The 7708-nt window shown below is 37.3% G+C and overlaps 1 long non-coding RNA gene across 1 annotated transcript; it reads left to right on the forward strand.

Annotated features, from left to right (window-relative positions):
• The first annotated feature begins 358 nt into the window (after positions 1–358).
• Positions 359–7252, forward strand: LOC117672375 (uncharacterized). Its single transcript, XR_004593209.3, has 3 exons — positions 359–402; positions 3616–3820; positions 6444–7252. It is a non-coding gene; the product is annotated as an uncharacterized LOC117672375 (long non-coding RNA).
• Positions 7253–7708: the final 456 nt, after the last annotated feature.

Here is a 7708-nt window from a genome sequence, read left to right on the forward strand (position 1 = left end):
AGCATTGTTAGTATTACTACTGTGTTTTCCCTGAAAATAAGACCCTTTCTTATATTTATTTGAACCCTGAAATAAGCGTTTGGCCTTATTGCCATGTGCTCAAAGGCCCGATTGGGTTTATTATCAGGGGATGTCTTATTTTGGGGGAAACAGGGTATTAGTATAATTCCAAGGGAATTTTGTTTCATAAACCCAAGAACCAGGAATCAATTTTAACTTTAATTAGAAACTAGCTGAGGTTGTAGTAGAGGGAATATCACTTGATTGGCAGAGATGGATGCATGTCACAAAAGTATTATGTCATCAAAAGTCTCTCAGCATCTGGCAGGAGGTTCCACCAGACTGCCTGTACCCCACCAGTGGAATAATGAACCAAGGAATGGCAGGCTGAACCATTAATAGGTGAGAAGATCATGTCCTAATCCCTTTCTTATCTCAGGTACAGCCATAGAAGGAGTGAACTAATCCATTATCACAACCTGCCTTCGAATTTTCTCAAAAGTCTTTTTCTGTCAAAAAGATTTCTCTTTTTCTCTTTTTATGTTTTCTTGAACTTCTTGGTTTGTGATTTTTTTAAAAAAATCCTTGATCTACTCATGTAAGTTTCATCAAAATTTTCTTGTACTTTGATCTTTTTTTAACACAAACCTTCTTGTTCATTAATCTAAGGGAAATGGGTAGAAAAAACATTTGCAAAAAAACTTTCTGTATGCTAGCAGCTGAGAGCTTAGATGAGAGTTTAGACCATTACAGTTAATTTCTACTTTTTGACAACAATGGCAGGAATGGGAACCCCCCCCCCCCACAATACTCCCTGCTTCCTCTCCTGTGAATAGATCTTCCTTTTCAATTATTTTCATTAGACACAAAACCTTTATTTTTGTGAGAACAGTTAAAGACTTTTATTGCTGTTATTATTATTAGAATATATGAACCATCTGAACATTTCAGTGTATCAGAAAAAGTTTGAACTTCATCCTTCGTCCTCTCCTTTTTTAAAATTAAATTATTCTAATTATTTGTTAAATTCATATTCCACCTGGACTCCCAATGACTCTGGGAAATCACAAATAAGGAAAATACAACAATAGACAAGAAGGGAGAGTGAAGGTGGAAAGAGTGAGCAAAAACTGATTGGGAGCAAAATAAATAAACCTGCATAGTTCAAAGAAGGACTTTATTTCTTCTCACCAAATAACCAGGTCTTCAAGGCTCTTCAGAACATCAGCAGGATGGAAGCTACCTGTTTCTTTTAATAGGCACCAGGTTAGAAACCAGGGGATCATGAATTCTGATCCCACTTTAGGCATGAAAGCCAGCTGGGTGACTTTGAGACAGTCAGTCTCAGCCTGACTCAACTTATAAGATTGTTGTGGAGAAAATAGGAGGAAGGACTATTGTGTATTGTTCCGTGCCTTGAGTTATTTTTAAAGATAAATAAAGGCAGGAGATAGATAGATAGATAGATAGATAGATAGATAGATAGATAGATAGATAGATAGATAGATAGATAGATAGGATAGGCAGGCAGGCAGGCAGGCAGGCAGGCAGATGATAGATAGATAGATAGATAGATAGATAGATAGATAGATAGATAGATAGATGTAATATATTGTAAATGCCATCCCTTTCTTCTCAATAAACATTGCTAAAGAGATACTAAAGAACATGGTTAGAAAATGGGAGCACCTCACTTCCTTTCTTGCAATATTCTCAGTGCAAAACCTTGAGCAAAAACCAGGAGGCTTTATCTCTGATGGGTGGACTAACTAATTCATATCTATTGTTTTCTAGTTTGGAATAAATAACATTCTTTCCTCATTATTTTGTGTCAAGACACCAGTCTTGCAAGGCCATTGATATTAAATAGGGGGGAAAACCAGAGGGGCCTTCGCACAGGTCCGTCTTGTGCGCCAGTTGCGCCCGTTCCTAGACCGGGATGCCCTCACCATGGTCACTCACGCCCTTGTTACCTCTAGGTTGGACTACTGTAACACCCTCTACATGGGGCTGCCCTTGGGATGTGTCCGGAGGCTTCAGCTAGTCCAAAATGCAGCCGCGCGGGTAGTTACAGGGGTGTCTAGATACTCCCGTGTAACACCTCTCCTGCGTGAGCTGCACTGGCTACCGGTGGCACTCCGGATACGTTTCAAGGTGCTGGTGCTCACCTATAAAGCCCTTCATGGCTTAGGCGGGTACTTGCAGGACCATCTCCAGCCGTTCTCCCATCGTCCTGTGCGCTCTCACAGAGTCGGCCTCCTCAGGGTGCCGTCGGCCAAACAATGTTGGCTGACGACCCCCAGGGGGAGGGCATTCTCTGTGGGAGCCCCGACCCTCTGGAATGGATTGCCCACTGAGCTCAGGACAGCCCCCGACCTTCTTTCCTTCCGTCGCGAGCTGAAGACGTGGCTCTTCCGCCAATTAAACTGATCCGTTTGGGGGTACACTGGTATAATTTTAAATCGTTTTTTAATTGGGTTACTGATTTTAATTTGTTATTGTATTGTGATTTGTATTGAAGTTGTCATTTTGTAAGCCGCCTTGAGTCCCTAGGGAGAAAGGCGGCATATAAATAAATAAATAAATAAATAAATAAATAAATAAATAAATAAATAAATAAATAAATAAAATGTCAGCCTTCACCACATCCTTCTCCCACCTCTTTTTTTCTTCCTAAACATTTATAATGTTATAATGACTGAAACACATTTGCAAACTCTATAATATTCTTTCCTTGGGAGTTATTTCTAACTAGCTTTCATTTGCAATTCTGCATTCCCATTGTGAGGTGGTTACAGAGGAATAGTGTTTTAAACCAAACTTTTATTGCTTCAAAATGTAAAAAGGTCACTAAAATGTTTTACTCCTTAGTCAGTGCCTCAGGGGAAAGCCCAGCTCTTATCATTTGTCAGTAATGAATACTTTAAGATGCTCCATATTATGGTCAGACAAGAATGCCTTTTACCTGGTCTATAGGGAAATTCATATAGCTAGTGAATGAAGCAAGAGATGCTTGAAAACTCTCTCGGAAGCTTTATCACAATACATCACTGAGTACAAATTTCTTTACTCGTGACATAAAGATGCATGTTGTAGATGTAAGCATGAAGCAAAATATATGTAATGGAAAGGAAATATGGCTTGATGGAAACCAAATTTTGGCACATTTAGCCAAATCAGAATTAATTTGGATCAATATCTTAAAAATATGCTACTTAAATGGTAGCTCCGCTGAGGATTGAAATGTATATACCTAGATATGAAATAGTCTATAATTGAATCAAAAAAATTATGCACACATCAGAGAGATAGATACATACTTCTGAAATCCCAGCTGTTCAGGACTAAAAATCGTTTTCTTTCCCTTTCTTTCTACAAAGCAACTTCAACTGGAGAAAAAGAAAGAAAGGTCACAGCCTTGAGTAAACTTTCCCAGTCTTTCATCCCATTTTATGACATTTTCATTACCTTTGTTCAGATAGCAAAGTTATTGAAATGTGTGTCACGCAGCTACAATGCAGTATACAGGGAGCTTGTATGTCAAGGGTTTGGTTAACATTATTACTTCCCCAGGATATAATCGCAAGCTTTAATACATATTTATTTTATCCCAAGACTAGGAAATAATATGATCTGAAAGCTGATCCACCAAGCTTGCACACTCTCGGGATGAAATCCTGGTGCATTTTCCTCTCTGCAGAATGCATTACCTCTTCTATGCAGTGCTTATGTCTGGTCCCAGAAGACCACCAATTCATGAATGTTTAAAGACTGCCCTGCCTGTCCAGTGCTATATGAAGATATTATGAAGAAAGTGATAGTAACGACTCTCTTTCTTTCTTTCTTTCTTTCTTTCTTTCTTTCTTTCTTTCTTTCTTTCTTTCTTTCTTTCTTTCCAAAGAAAAATTGACTTTTAATCATTTTTTAAAGTCAGTGCTTATATAATATTATGCGACAATTTCAGCATCGGTTATATCGAGCACATTCAGCATCGAGTGTCTGCAGTTCCTTATGTTTGCAGAAACATATCCTGTTCTTCTCAAAGTCACGTTGTTGTTGTTATTTTTCATTGGAAGTTCTGAACTTCATTTGTGATTAACTTGATTACTTGACTCAATGGGATATCAGTCTCAACTAATTTCAGTTAAGAAGAAAAATAAGCCAAAAGGGTTAGATGAAAGTGTGATGCTCCACCAATTGATCCACAGGTACTGTATTTTTCGGAGTATAAGACGCACCGGAGTATAAAACACACCTTAGTTTTTGGGGAGGAAAATAAGAAAAAAACTGATTGGTGAGTGGATCGGCTTCCCGGAATACCCCCAATCAGCTGTTCCCAGAGGTGAATTTTAGCAACGGGTTCATTGGTTGTGAGCTCTGTGCCTTGCTTTTTTTTTTTTTTTTGCTTTATTTTCTGCCTCTGAAACTTCTGAAACTCTGTTTCAGAAAAAACTTTTTTTGTGCCTCTGAAAGCCTCCGAAACAGAGCTTCAGAAAAAAAAAAAGGCTTTTTTTCTGAAGCTTCTTTCAGAGGCTTTTATTCTGAAGCTTTTTCAGAAGCTTTTATTATGAAGGACTATCTGTACTCTGTTCAATCTCCTTTCTTTGGTATTGGTATGTAGATTAACCTCTTCCGATCTGTTGGTTATTGTGTCATTCTCCAGATTTCTTAGCATAGTTTGGTTAGAAGCTTTACTGATTCTTCTTTTGTTGCTTGCCATATTATTTTAGATAAAAGCCTTTCAGAGGCTTTTTTCAGCTTCTGAAATCTCCATTTGTGAGGCTGGGCGGGACTACATTTGGAGTATAAGATGTACCCAGATTTTCACCCTCTTTTTTGGGTGAAAAAGGTGCGTCTTATTCTCCGAAAAATACGGTAGGTAGATTTTTTTTTTATTTCCTGTAGTGGAATAAACTGTTCTCCTTCTTCATAGAGTAGGAGTTTTGTGATATGGATTCCAATCTAGCATAAATAATTGATAAATAAGATAGTGGTGAAATGCTCCTTGGATTGCCACTGGTTCTCTGCCCGTGGATGCGTGGTGCGCACCAAAAGCACTCTGTGCGTGCAACTGTACAGCACATGCCAAAAGCACATTGCATGAGAATGCACAGTATGTGCCAAATGTGCACTTCACACAGAAAAGGAAGACTTCACTAGGTAAGTAGAACAGCGAGGGGGTGGAACAGCTGTGCTGCATGATTTAGCTTTGCTAGAAAGTAGGATTTCCTGCTTTCTAGTGAAGCTAAACTGTGCAGCACAGCTGATCGTCAGAAATACTGGTTCGGATGAACTGGTAGCTTTTTTTAACTACTGGTTCCATCAAACCAGTAGCTTTTTTAACTACTGGTTCGGGTTAACCGGTAGCTAACTACCAGTTTGCCCGAACTGATAGTTTTTATCACTACTGGTTTGCCCGAACTGGAGTGAACTAGTAACAGTTCACCCCTGTAACTAACCTTTCTGCCTATAATGCCCTTTATAAAATCAAAAAGTGCTTCTTCACCTGTTCAGCCTATGCTTGATACTGGTGATTCCTAACTTCTTCAACATTTGGGTCTGTGGTAGGCATAGCACTCATACTGGATTGAGCCAATATTTCCTCAGGGTTAACTGTTTCTTCATAATTTCTCTCTGGACAAGGGGAAGAAATTGAGACTGAAGTCAAATGCTCCATACAATTACTCCTTGCTCTCACAAGACAGCAATCTCCAATAGATTTACAGTTTTGGTAGATGACAGAATAGCTATCTTGCTCAACTCATAGTCAGTGTCCTTAAAGATGAAGAGTTCACATATTCTTTTTTTTCTAATCACTTTTAGAAACTGTTTTTTAAATTTCTTTTTAAGTTCTAAGAATCTTTAGATCAAAAGGTTTTATAGCATTGGGTATGTTTCCTTCAATCCTAAATTTTAAATCCAAGTTTAAGGGATAACATTAAAAAAACAACAACAAAAGTTTGATTAAAACCTTGATTTTAGAAATGGACGGCAGGTCCAGATAAATTTGAAACAAGGTTTTGGAATTAATTATAAAGAATCCTTCCTATTGGGAAATGCTTTTCTTTTGAATTCTTAAAAAAATAAGACTTTAAAAATTGGACATTAAAGATTATAATTCAAGAAGAAAAGCACTTTAAATTGATAAAAATAGAATGGAACAAAGTATTTGAAAATTGGATATATTGAAGATATTTTGGAATAGTAGACACAAAAATTATGATAGGAACAGCACCAGCAGTGCCCAATTTCAAAGTTCTAAACAATTAACTTCAGTAGTTTAAACTAGATATTAAATAGCATTGTGTATAATGCAGAACCTTTTGGACATGATAGGTCTTTGGCATAGATGTTAAACAATAGTCCTCTAAAAACACCATTTATTTATTATGTATGTATGTATGTATTTATGTATTTATTTAAATTTATTAATATGTCCTCAGGGAGAAGGATATTGCAAGGATCCCAAGATAAAGACTCATCAGAAGGTTAAGAAGGATACAATAATTAATAATAGAAAAAGCTACCGAAAGGTCCAAAAGAACTAACAAAAATCATTCTCACAGCAACCTCTTTTCAGTGTAGATCATCTATTAAAGCCATCAAAGCAGTATCAGTAACATATCCCATATGAATGCTAATTGTAATGCATCCAGATAATTAGTTTTCTCCAAAAGGATTTGAAACTATGGAACCCTGTTTCTCAATCACCTTCTCCAAAAATGGACTATTTGAGACTGATCTATAATTACTAAGGTTTTCTGGGTCAAGGGAGAATATTTTTTTTTCAAAAAAAGTTCTTATAATTGCCTCTTTTAAGCAGATGGTAACAATATATCCCACATTTCATGATGTACTGATTACTTCCCTTAACCATGAGATTAATCCCAAATTGGTTAAATTTAATAACAAGTCAAAGAGGCATCTGCCCATATATCACTGGATATCCTCAAAAACTGCACATTGAAAAGAGTTCCAAGAACAGGAGAAGCAGATGCCAGGGTTACTTCTTTATGACCTACCCAAATACTAAAATCCAATTTAAGGTCAATCCAATTTACTCAGTTGGCAAAAAATAATGAAAAATGCTGAGGGAGGCTTTGATTGTTCCAGTTTTCCCTCTTCAACAACTGGATGGAGGAAATACTTCATTGCTCCGAGCTCCGGAACAAGCTGATTTGATTCTATTAACGGAAAACAATTATTAAAGGAATATAGCTTAGGAGCAATAAAATATCCTGTTTTCTCACCTAAGTAGCTCCAGACAAGATTGAGACTGATAAGTATGGGAACAAAATGGAGGTAAGAGGGGATTGGGTGTGTGAGATGATGAGCATACTGCATTGCAAATCAAAACACAAATCAGTTTTAAAGGTAGTCACTAGCACTGTTCAAGCTAATATAAAATAAGATGCAAGTGTCTGGGATGCAGCAAGTTAGATCGGCTAGTGTCCTCTTGTATTTTTCTCCTTACCTCTACAGCCTTTCACACATCCCACACTATTTTAGTTACTATCAGTCCACTGTCATTGGTAATCCACTGTGATTCATTATAACTTTAGCAATAGCAATAGCATTTAGACTTATATACCACTTCACAGTGCTTTCCAGCCCACTCTAAGCTATGTTTTTACATAGTCAACATATTGCCCCCAACAATCTGGGTCTTCATTTGGAAGGATGGAAGGATGAGTCAACCTTGAGCTAG

Source organism: Pantherophis guttatus, chromosome 3, assembly GCF_059756535.1.
Source record: "Pantherophis guttatus breed Tessera chromosome 3, ASM5975653v1, whole genome shotgun sequence".
In the NCBI taxonomy this organism is placed as follows: Eukaryota; Metazoa; Chordata; class Lepidosauria; order Squamata; family Colubridae; genus Pantherophis; species Pantherophis guttatus.